Source organism: Perca flavescens, unplaced genomic scaffold (assembly GCF_004354835.1).
Source record: "Perca flavescens isolate YP-PL-M2 unplaced genomic scaffold, PFLA_1.0 EPR50_1.1_unplaced_scaf_3, whole genome shotgun sequence".
In the NCBI taxonomy this organism is placed as follows: domain Eukaryota; kingdom Metazoa; phylum Chordata; class Actinopteri; order Perciformes; family Percidae; genus Perca; species Perca flavescens.
In genome coordinates, this window is record NW_021166680.1 from 205,147 (window position 1) to 217,400 (window position 12,254).

The 12,254-nt window shown below is 41.7% G+C and overlaps 2 long non-coding RNA genes across 2 annotated transcripts; both read right to left on the bottom strand.

Annotated features, from left to right (window-relative positions):
• Window positions 1-326: 326 nt before the first annotated feature.
• On the bottom strand, window positions 327-6,315 carry LOC114551646 (uncharacterized). The gene is made up of 3 exons (XR_003691956.1): window positions 6,212-6,315; window positions 1,234-1,283; window positions 327-1,049 (listed from the first exon to the last, which is right to left on the bottom strand). It is a non-coding gene; the product is annotated as an uncharacterized LOC114551646 (long non-coding RNA).
• A 2,098-nt stretch (window positions 6,316-8,413) lies between these two features.
• LOC114551647 (uncharacterized) lies at window positions 8,414-9,480 on the bottom strand. The gene is made up of 3 exons (XR_003691957.1): window positions 9,419-9,480; window positions 9,172-9,263; window positions 8,414-8,499 (listed from the first exon to the last, which is right to left on the bottom strand). It is a non-coding gene; the product is annotated as an uncharacterized LOC114551647 (long non-coding RNA).
• Window positions 9,481-12,254: the final 2,774 nt, after the last annotated feature.

Sequence of the window (12,254 nt, forward strand, 5' to 3'; positions counted from 1 at the left end):
TCAGCCGCGTAGGTTGTTGACTTGCAAACGCGCTCACAGGTGTCAGTCACAGCTGTCCTCTTCAGCCTGTCCCTGGGCTCGATAGTGCGCCCGCAATACACGCTGTGGTTCGACGCAAATGTTAGTTTATTTGGGCGCTTTTCAGCCGCGTAGGTCGTTGACTTGCAAACGTCCTACAGGTGTCAGTTACAGCTGTCCTCTTCAGCCTGTCCCAGGGCTCGCGTGCGCATAAGTTGGACGCAAATGTTAATTTATTTGGGCTGTGGTTCTTCTTGCCAGCGCCCAATGTTAGTTCCTCTTCATTTGGGCGCTAACGCTGTGGTTCCACGCGAATGTTAGTTTATTTGTGCGCTTTTCAGCCGCGTAGGTCGTTGGCTTGTAAACGCGCCCGCAGGTGTCACAGCTGTCTTCTTGAGCCTGTCCCTGGGCTCGATTGTGCGCCCAGAATACACGCTGTGGTTCGACGCGAATGTTAGTTTATTTGGGCGTTTTTCATCCGCGTAGGTCGTTGACTTGCAAACGCGCTCGCATGTGTCAGTCATAGCTGTCCTCCTCAGCCTGTCCCAGGGCTCGCTCGCGCGCCCGCAACACACGCTCTGGTTCGCGACAGTGAGCCTCGCGTAGGCTTAGCGGGACAGGCACTTTGGCATCCTCTTGCGTCCGACCTACGTCTAATACACAATACTGACTCTTTGTGGCCCTGTCTAGACGCAAATGTTATTTTTTTGGGTGCTTTTCAGCCGCGTAGGTCGTTGGCTTGTAAACACGCTTGCAGGTGTCACAGCTGTCCTCTTCAGCCTGTCCCAGGGCTCGCTCATGCGCCTGCAACACACACTCTGGTTCGTGACAGTGAGCCTCGCGTAGGCTTAGCGGGACAGGCGCTTTGGCATCCTCTTGCTTCCGACCTACGTCTAATACACAATACTGACTATATTGCTCATACTCAACAAACATTTTTGTTTTTTTAGCTGTGTTTGTAGACCCTCCATGCAGTCGAATGCATTTCCCGCTACGCATCATCTCGTCCTCTGGTGTGCCGGAGACCCGTCCTGCAATCCAACACATACATGTCTCTTACACTCATTTGGGTTATGTAAGATTTGTGGGTTTTTTGTAATTATTTGTATAACACCTATTGCAAAACTTAATAAAAGACATTCAATTTAGACAACCATTTCAGTTTTCAATGAATCACTGCACCCACCCACCCACACAGGATGGTCTCCGTCTCACCTGGCCACTGTTGAACACCTCAGACCTTCATCTTCATCTTTCTCTTTGTCCTGTCAGGTGAGACACAAAAACACAGCAGACGTGGAATGTAACGGATTACTTTTACTCAAACACAGATTTAAGGTACTTGTTGTTACCTAACCATAATATAATCCATACCTGAAAGGGGTTTATATGCTTTTGATACTTAAAAGAAGACATGTAATAATGATTGTACAACTGAATAGAGATTTAGATATTTCAATATGGGTTAACTGAAATATTACCTCAGTGTAGCCTGAGGTAATTTGAGCCCAGTTGATTTTATTACTGAATAGTCCGAGAGCAGGCTGACTGTCCCAGCTACTCACAGGCATGCAGGAAAAATAGCAGGCAAGCTCTTCTACACTCCTCTGCTCTCGTGAAAGACACAGCTGCACACAGGAAAACACCGGCACAGGCGCACAGCCACAAAGCCTCTCAGGCAAGCAAACAAAATAGCATTGTACACTCTTCCCTTCTCCTCTCCTGTCCTCAGAGACACAGCTAAACACAGGCAAACAGGCATAAAGCCTCTCAGACATAAAGGCAAAACATCAGGGTACGCTATTCTACACTCCTCTGCTCTCCTCTGCTGTCCTCATAGACACAGCTACACACAGGCATAAAGCCTCTCAGGCACGCAAGAAAAATAACAGGGTACTCTACACTCCTCTGCTCTTCCCCGAGGAAGAGGACAGCAGATGTCTGCTGCTTTAACATCCCATATGGCAGTTTTTTCCACATGAACTGCTACTGTGCAGACTGTGGTCAGACTTTGGTCCACATGAACTGCGGCTGTGTAGACTGTATAACGGCTAAATGAGTATTCACGTTGAATTAGAGCCACAATGAGGCAACAAGCAGCCACACTCTTCTGCTCTCCTCTTCTCACAGACACAGACACACAGGCACAAAGGCACCATGACGCTCAGGTGCACATGCAAAAAAGCAGGCATGCTCTTCTCCTATCCTCTCCTCATACCCTTCAACATCGTTTCTGGGAAAAAACCTTCAACTATAACGTCTCATAGAAAATGTAAATTACTTTTCTTTAAAAAGGTAGCTCACATTAAATTAAAAATCAGTCATTACCTAACCCTCATTCTGAAAGAAGGTCAGGTTATTTTTTCAGTTCACAAAACCCTCCTGGAGTTTCACATGAAAACAGATTGCCACATCCTCCCAAAAACTGTAGTCAACAGCGGCTTTGTTTCAAACGGCTTTTGTTAAAATACAACTTTACAAAAAAAAAAGGCCTTCATACTGCTTGTCTATCGTAATCCAAGTTTTTAAAAGTCCAGACAAGCCACATTGACTATTGATTGGAAATATTAAGGGGTGGATGGAGGCGGAAAGAGCATAAATTGCTATTGTACACGGACGACATTTTGATGCTGGTAAAAGACCCATTGAGTTCAATACCCCACTTAATGGACACAATAAAATCATATTCCAAATTATCAGGATACAAAATTAATTGGACAAAGTCAGAAGGTATGCCTATTTCGGGATTATGTAATTCAACCTCAGTCTCACAGTTTGGGTTTAAAAAGGGTTCCAAAAGGGATGAAATATCTGGGAATAAAACTGAGCCAGGATGTTGAGGAAATACTGGCAATAAACTTTGAACCAGTAATACAAAAAATAAAAACAAATCTAGATAAATGGTGTAAACTCAGGCTTACATTATGGGGAAAGGTTAATGTTATAAAAATGGTGGTATCACCACAATTCAATTACATACTTATGATGGTACCAGTTACTACTTCTCCTCAGATTTTCAAACGATATGACACAATAATTAAAGACTTCTTGTGGGAGGGAAAGGCCCAGAATTAAGCTTAGCAAAATGTGCTCACCTAGAGATAAAGGAGGACTGGGACTGCCAGACCCAAAATTGTATTGTATCTCCTTTGAAATGGCCAAAAAATTGGACTAAAGATAATAAATTAGATTGGGTTTCTATTGAAAATAAGTTGGCTTCTCCATTCTCGCCTATAGATAGACTCTCTCAGTCTTTGTCGGATTTCTTCAATCCTATCATGTCACACTCCAAAGAAATTTGGACTAAAATACATAAGATGTTTAAACTTTCACACCATAAGCAATCCTACTCCCCTCTATGGTATAACTCCATAATTAAAATTGGGAAGACATCAGTATTTTGGAAAAAATGGCATGATAATGGTATATGTAACATTGCTGATCTTTTTGAACAGGACCTGTTTGTGTCATACTCTGACTTAACTAGAAAATACAAGCTCAAGGGGAAAGATCATTTTTGGAAGTACCTACAAATCAGGAGCTGTATTTCCACCAAGATTCAGTTCACAGTCGGAAACCCCATCTTGGACTATTTCACACAACCCAAGGAGTGCCATCGAGCTTCTGCATTCTATAAAACAACCAACCAACTACTCAGCAACAACTGTAATAACCTAGAAGTTATATGGGAGAAAGACCTAGGATGTATAATGGAGGACAGGGAATGGCTGAAGATAGTATCTGAAAATGGTAAATACATAAGGGAAGTGAAAGGAAATTCACCCAATATAAAATAATGCACAGATATTATTGGACACCTTTAAGATTATACAGAATGGGAGTAATGAATAACAATTTGTGTTGGAAATGCCAGATAGAAGTAGGCACTCTAATACACTGCATTTGGGATTGCCCAGCTATCCAGCCGTTCTGGAGAAACATATTGGAATATTTAGGTAACTGGGCCAGAAGAAACCTACCAATATCTCCGAGACTCTGCCTATTAGGTCACAGAAGTCAATTACATAACATGTCAAGTAAAGAGTTTTCTGTAATCATGGTTGGCATTACTGCAGCTGCCAGGACGATACTGAAGCATTGGAAAACACCTAAAATCCCAGCATTAAAAGAATGGGCCAACACCATGATAAAAACAGCTTCATATGAGCATATGCTAAACAGGATAAGCAAAGTAAAAAAAAGATGAAGCACCAGCATGGGATAGTTTCTGGACATACATCACACTGACTGATAAACCTGTATTATGAATAACACTGCTAAGTATTCCAATATTGATGTGCCCCTAAAGCTGCTGATGTTATAGTCCTGTTGTACCTGATTTTATGTATACATGCATATGTCTATGTATTTATGTGTATATATTTGCTGTATATTATTGTTGTTTATGCTTGATTGCTCTGTCTATGGCCTAGACTCGGTTTGAATTGTATGAGTCAGTGTTAGAATGACTTTTCAATTCACTCACCAACATCACAATATCATTTTTACTTTAATTCTCATTTACCGCTGGCCCAATTCTCATCGCTCCCCTTGTTGGCGTTGGTGTCCTTTGCCCGCCCTCTCAGAGACATTTAGAGCAGCCACAGTTTCTCTCTCCCTCCTTTTCAGAAACAGGACAGCTCCTGTTTCTGCTAAACCTAGTCGTTTTACTCCCAGTACGTTGTTGAGTTATGGTTTTTCGTTGGACTATTTTCTGAAAAGACTGCTTAAAATAAAACCTCTGTTTGCCTGCAACCACTTTTTGGCTTGTCTCTGCCCTACACCCCACCTGCTACAAAGAAAAGCCTCTCACGACATCACAAAACACACACACACACAGTCATTTCAACAGGGCAATACCGCAGATTCAGCAAAGGACCATTTACAGTTCTTTACAACCTATAAGATGCTTTGAAACCCTGTTGTGCATACTAGTTTGGAACAGTGCATTTTCAGTTTATTTTTTAAATAACTACTGTTTCCATTGGGTGCTTTGTTCAATGAAATTTGTCTACAGATGAAGACAAAAAAGGTGAAACCCACCCCATTGCATTTTCACAAATAGAATAAAGAGGGTGCGCTCTTCTACACTCCTCCGCTCTCCTGACAGACAGAGCTGCACACAGGCGCACTCTCCGACCGCTGGCTGACTCTCCGACCGCTGGCTGACTGTCCGACCGCTCTCTGTCCGACCGATGGCTGACTGTCCGACCGCTGGCTGACTGTCCGACCGATGGCTGACTGTCCGACCGATGGCTGACTGTCCGACCGATGGCTGACTGTCCGACCGATGGCTGACTGTCCGACCGATGGCTGACTGTCCGACCGATGGCTGACTGTCCCAGCTACTCACAGGCATGCAGGAAAAATAGCAGGCAAGCTCTTCTACACTCCTCTGCTCTCGTGAAAAACACAGCTGCACACAGGAAAACACAGGCACAGGCGCACAGCCACAATGCCTCTCAGGCAAGCAAGCAAAATAGCATTGTGCGCTCTTCCCTTCTCCTCTCCTGTCCTCAGAGACACAGCTAAACACAGGCAAACAGGCATAAAGCCTCTCAGACATAAAGGCAAAACATCAGGGTACGCTATTCTACACTCCTCTGCTCTCCTCTGCTGTCCTCATAGACACACAGGCATAAAGCCTCTCAGGCACGCAAGAAAAATAGCAGGGTACTCTACACTCCTCTGCTCTTCCCCGAGGAAGAGGACAGCAGATGTCTGCTGCTTTAACATCCCATATGGCAGTTTTGTCCACATGAACTGCTACTGTGCAGACTGTATAACGGCTAAATTAATATTCACGTTGAATTAGAGCCACAATGAGGCAAAAAGCAGCCACACTCTTCTGCTCTCCTCTTCTCACAGACACACAGGCACAAAGATGCTCAGGTGCATATGCAAAAACGCAGGCATGCTCATCTCCTATCCTCTCCTCTCATGAAAGACACAGCTGCACACAGGAAACACAGGCACAAGCGGACATCCACAAAGCCTCTCAGGCAGGCAAGCAAAATAGCATTGTACACTCTTCCCTTCTCCTCTCCTGTCCTCAGAGACACAGCTAAATACAGGCACAGAGGCATAAAGCCAAAGACAAAAAAGGTGAAACCCACCCCATTGAATTTTCACAAACAGAATAAAGATTTCACAAATATGAAACTGTGTTTTTTAAGAAGAACGTAAATCCTACCTGAAGTGAAGTGTGACTGTGTCAATGATAAAGAGGTGACCTTCAGAGCCTCCTGCACGGGTGAGCCAGGCTGTTTGTTAAAAGCCTTCACCGAATGAGAGCCGTGCTAGCTTTTTAGTTTTCAGCCTGTCCCCAGATTGTGTGCTCCACTCTGCTGGGCTGCTCTGCTCCTGTTGTACTCTGTGGCAGTGCTTCATGCACCAGAGGACAGCAGATGTCTGTTCATTCTCTGAAGCGGGGGTTGACAGAAATACCTCTCTCCCCCCACAGTCTTACTGTGGGCTAGTTCCTGCTGCAAAACTTCTCACACAGAAACACACAATTTTCATGGTAAACTTTAACATCCCATATGGCAGTTTTGTCCACATTAACTGCTACTTATGTGCAGACTGTAACACGGCTAAATGAATAGTCACTGTGAATTTGAGCAACAAAGCAACCACACTCTTCTGCTCTCCTCTTCTCACAGACACACACTGTGGCATCATAAGCGGACGTGTGGTATAGGGACGCCATTTTCCTCTACAGGAGTGGCTACCCAGGGACCAATTGGCTGCCACCCACACTACAAGTCCCAGAATGCACTGCACAGGGAGGTGCAAATGCCTCAGCCTGTTGATTACTGCAGGTGCTCATGCACTGGAAGAAGACAAGGAGAGCAGAGGCAGAGAGAAGAATGGCAGAGGTCATGGGGAAAGAACCTAAGCTACCAGGACTTTGCTAAACCTAGTCGTTTTACTCCCAGTACGTTTTTGAGTTTGAGTTACTGTTTTTCGTTGGACTATTTTCTGAAAAGACTGCTTAAAATAAAACCTCTTTTACAGTAAAGACCTTTCAGTAATATTTTCTCTCTGTGTGTGTCCCCTCCAGGAGCAGATCCAGATGTGATATATAACAAAAACTTTCCACAACATGAATGATTAAAACACAGTACTCACTTTGACAAATGTATCTCCATTGATTTTCCTTTTCTCTTCTGGGTTGGTAGTCATATTCAAAGTCTCGCTGATGCGTTTTCGTGGCCTCCTGTCCTCCTCAGAGATGGGGAAGGTTGTCGTTCCGTTGTAGAAGGTGTGAGCTGCATTTACCACTAAATACAGCAACATTTTAGAGGCGAAAAAGAGAAAGGCAGTATAAGGAAGTACAATGGGATGTACTCACTTGAGGTCTTATTGTACCACCCCATACTTCATTTAGACCAGCAGGACTTTTGTCCCTACCTTTGAGTTTGATGCCCAGCTTGGTGAGGGCCTACTCCACACTCTGACTCGCTCTCTTCCTCATGAAGCCGTTGTCGATGTGAACTGCTATCACTTGGTCCTGGTTAAGAGCTTTGTTAAGGAGAGCTATGCAAACTGTTGAGTCTACCCCACCACTCAGCAGCACCTGAAAAAAATCATTACAGTCAGTCATTAACTGTGCAGCCAGATAGTTGAGTAGTGACATCCAACTGCTTTAGGGATACATTTGTGACCCTGCTAGATTAAGGAGGATGTATTAAAACCCTTGCACTTACTCTGTCTTGCTCTCCAATCAGCTGTATGTCTAATTTCTAGTTATGTTAGCCTCCCAATGTATTAGTCATGTTGTCTTTGATATATCTGGGGGGGTTCTGGTGGCAGGGTGTAAAATATTAGGCATTATGAACTTCCTCAAAAAGGACGTGACCACTACAGCCTTGACACTTCTTTAGTTATAATTAGCGGACTACCAACTCTTGGGAATCACACACCCACAATACCACACTTGCCAATTGCTACTGCAGAAACAAACTACAACAAGAGTATAGTAACAAAGGATGAAAGACATATCCCTCAGACTGTAGTAGAGGAAAAAGAAACTGAGGCTGCATGCATTTCTTTAAATATAAATCCTCTGCTTTGAGCCTGTTTCTTACACTCATTTACGAAGAACTTTTACCATTGCCATTTTCCTCTTGGAATGCCACTTATACATTCAAGAAACTATTATAACATACAAAAATAAATAAATCAGGATTTCAGATAGATTTGGAAAAATAAACAGACAAAATACAGATTGAACATTCTTCTCAGAGATGTAAATTCATACACAGTCCGAGGCCGAGCATATACAAACAAATATAGCGGTTTATTTGGAACTTGCATGTGAGTATACGACCACAATCTATTTTTAATTATTTTATTGAGGGCCACAACCAATCTCACGTTCTGCTCACCGGCAATGATGTTGCCTCTTTAAAGCCATCAGCCACTTTATCAACGCTATCTCCATGGGTTAGCAGGACCAGTTCCTCCTTCTGAAGGCCTCTGGTAAGATAAACACAGATGCTGACGTCAGAGGAAGATGTGTGGTGTTCAATAACATTACATATAATAGTATTATGTTTACAGGCCCACCTTTCACTGGGTCCCGGGGCAGACAGTAATTAAATACTTTTAGCCAATTATTTTAGACTCTGCAGTATTTGTGTAACAGACAGGGTAAAATATGTGACTGCTGGAATGCTTCTGCACTTTATCTAGCATATATGGCACTGGGACAAACCCGTTGAGAAGCGGTTGGGTTTTACAGACAAAACAACATAGTGGTAGCTGCCATTACAGACAATAGATACACGTAAAAACACAAATAACAGCTACAAACATACACCCAGGCTACATACACACACATAAATAAATAAAAATACAATGCAGAACGCTGTGTGTGTGTGTGTGTGTGTGTGTGTGTGTGTGTGTGTGTGTGTCTGTCTGTCTGTCTCTCTTGAAAATAGTGTAAACAAATTAATAAATTCCACTGTTGAGCTCTGTGTCAGACTGATACCTACGGTGTCAGGGTTTAACAAGAGACCATGTTAACAGGCGTCAGCCAAATGCGTTTTTACAACAGCTGTTGGAAATGGGAAGAGACTACGTAGCTAGCTGTCTGCGTGAATGCCTTTTTAAGTTGTCATTAAAATGTTAACACATAACGATGTTTACCTCTCTGATTTGCCTCTGGAGTCTTGTCTGAGGAAACTTGTCGACCGCGTTTCGAATGTGGCTTGCTGTTAACACACGGGACGGCTCCGTGGCTGTGTGACATAGAGACGGAGGAGTGAATGAAACGCTGTTGAACGAATATGCTGCATGTTTGAAATAGCGTTACAGAAATTAATAAACAAACGGTGTTGGCTGCGAGGCGCACAAGGCACATTAGCTAGTCTCTGGGTGGGAAACCCTGGCTCACCTTCGTGTCTCCTCTCTCCAAGGCTAGCTAGTTAGTATTCAGGTGCACCGCTTTAATCTGCCTGTGTGGAACAACAGGTAAGCCTCGGACGTTTTGTTCCGCCTTTTATTTTTCAAACGAGAAAATAAATATATTAGGTTTACAGAGACACATATATGTATCAGTGAGACAACAGGTAAGTGTTTAGTGCTTTGCTCTTTATACCAGAAATTTGTGTGTTTGATCCCACCTTGGAAATTATTTTTCAAACGAGAAAATACTTTTTAATTCCATCAATGTTACACTGACAATGTTTTCAAAGCAGATATTCATATATATATAAACACCACACTGTCATTAGTGACACACGAGACATTCACATAAATCGATATCCCAGCTGTCAGCTGCTGGCTTCTGGTGTAATCGCACCCCCATGTGGCGAACAGTGGGAACTACATGCAGAGCTGCAGATACAGACATGAACACATATGGAATTATGTACTTAACAAAAACTTGTGAAATAACTGAAACATGTGTTATATTCTACATTCTTCAAAGTAGCCACCCTTTGCTTTTTTTATTAATAAGGGGAAAATTCCACTAATGAACCCTGACAAAGCACACCTGTGAAGTGAAAACCATTTTAGGTGAATACCTCATGAAGCTCATGTCTCTCTCTCTCTCTCTCTCTCTCTCTCTCTCTCTCTCTCTCTCTCTCTCTCTCTCTCTCTCTCTTTCTCTGTGTCTCTCAATTTCAATTTCATGTTGCTTTATTGGCATGTCAAAAAAAATACATCTGTGTTGCCAAAGCATAAGAACAAACATACATATAAAATGACAAGGAGTAAATACATCTGCTGTAGTAATAATAATAATAATAATAATAATAATAATAATAATAATAATACAAGTAAACATATTATAATTATGATATAAATGCAGATACTAAACAACTTCTGTGCCGTTCCCTCAGAGGGTACATTGAAACATTATATACAAAAAAATAAATAAATACAAATAACTAAAATAATAAATTAGAAAAGAAATGATAATCTATACAATTCTCTATTTATTGTTCCTTGTATTGTGGCAGGAGAAGACATATTTAGCTGCTAGCCATGCCGTGTTTTTATCTTCCCCTAATAAAAAAGGAAGCTTTTTGTCCTCAGTGTAGGTAGTGAAGCCTGGTATATGTTTTTCGAATTTTTGGAAATATTTGTTTCTTAAGCCTTCATATTTGGGACATGTACATAGGAAATGTAATTCTGTTTCGATATCCTGGTGGCAGTGTGTACAGACTCGTTCCTCTCTTGGTCTCCACACTTTTAAATGTCGACCTCTTTCAATTTCAAGCTCATGGTCACTGACTCTGTATTTTGTTAAAATTCATATTTCTTTTTGATTTTTTTGTCTTGAGATATTCAGCCAATTTTATATCTCTGTTCAGGGATTGCTAACAGAGGAGTTTGTGTTGTATTTTATTTTCATTTTGCCATTGTTCTGCATACTCGTCTTTTAATTTAGTTTCAAATCTTTTGATTGAAGACTGAGGATTGTGTCTGTGGCGGCTCTGAGGCTCAGTGTACCTGTCTCTCTCCCTACCTGTCTGTCTATTACTGACTGAGTTTAGCTCAGTGTAACTGTCTCTCTCTCTACCTGTCTGTCTATTACTGACTGTGTTTAGCTCAGTGTACCTGTCTCTCTCTATACCTGTCTGTCTATTACTGACTGTGTTTAGCTCAGTGTACCGCTGAGCCAGCTTGTCCAGGGGGTGGACATCTGAACACTGCTGGTTGCTCTGTGTCTTGCTCTCTCTCTCTCTCTCTCTCTCTCTCTCTCTCTCTCTCTCTCTCTCTCTCTCTCTCTCTCTGTCTGTTTGTTTAAGTGAATTGAATAGGTTTACAGAGACACATCTTAGCATCAGTGAGTCAATAGGCAAGTGGTTAGTGCTTTGCTCTCTATACTAGATAGTTGCGTGTTTGATCCAAGCATGGGAATATTTTTTTTCAAACGAGAAAATATTTTTAATTCCATCAATGGTACACTGACAATGTTTTCAAAGCAGATATTCATATGTATATAAACACCACACTGTCATTAGTGGCACACCAGACGTTCACATAAATCGATATCCCAGCTGTCAGCTTCTGGCTTCTGGTGTAATCGCACCCCCATGTGGCGAACATTGGGAACTACATGCAGAGCTGCAGATAGATCTGTGGTAGAACACATATGGAATTATGTACTTAACAAAAACTTGTGAAATAACTGAAACATGTGTTATATTCTACATTCTTCAAAGTAGCCACCCTTTGCTTTTTTTATTAATAAGGGAAAAGTTCCACTAATTAACCCTGACAAAGCAAGGGTTGTAACGTTAACAGGTCAACAACAATGTAGAAGATATAAAACAGATGTTTACGGCCCTTATTAATCTCAATTTCAACCGATTCACTATGCATCATTAAAGAACATTGTTTCACTTTAAAATAGTTCTTGGGAAAATTATTTGGATCTTCCACTTCAGTATATGTACTACTACCAAAGTGTGTAAATACTCTGTAAGTAAAAGTCCTGACCATTTAACAAGTACAAGTACAACACTATCAGCATCAAATACACCTAATGGACTAATGGTTTCAGCTGAAGCCAAGACAAAAGGTTACATAAAGTAAAGTAAAGTAAATAAGCCCATTAGATAATGGTTTGTCCATCATTATTAATTAATTGTTCATACATAATTCATCATCAGTAAAGCATTTGTTCAAACAGTTATAAATGGTTTGTTCATAGTAAATAAGCCTATCTAGAAAAATACGTTTCTAAGTACAAGATTTATACTTATATAAATAATGAA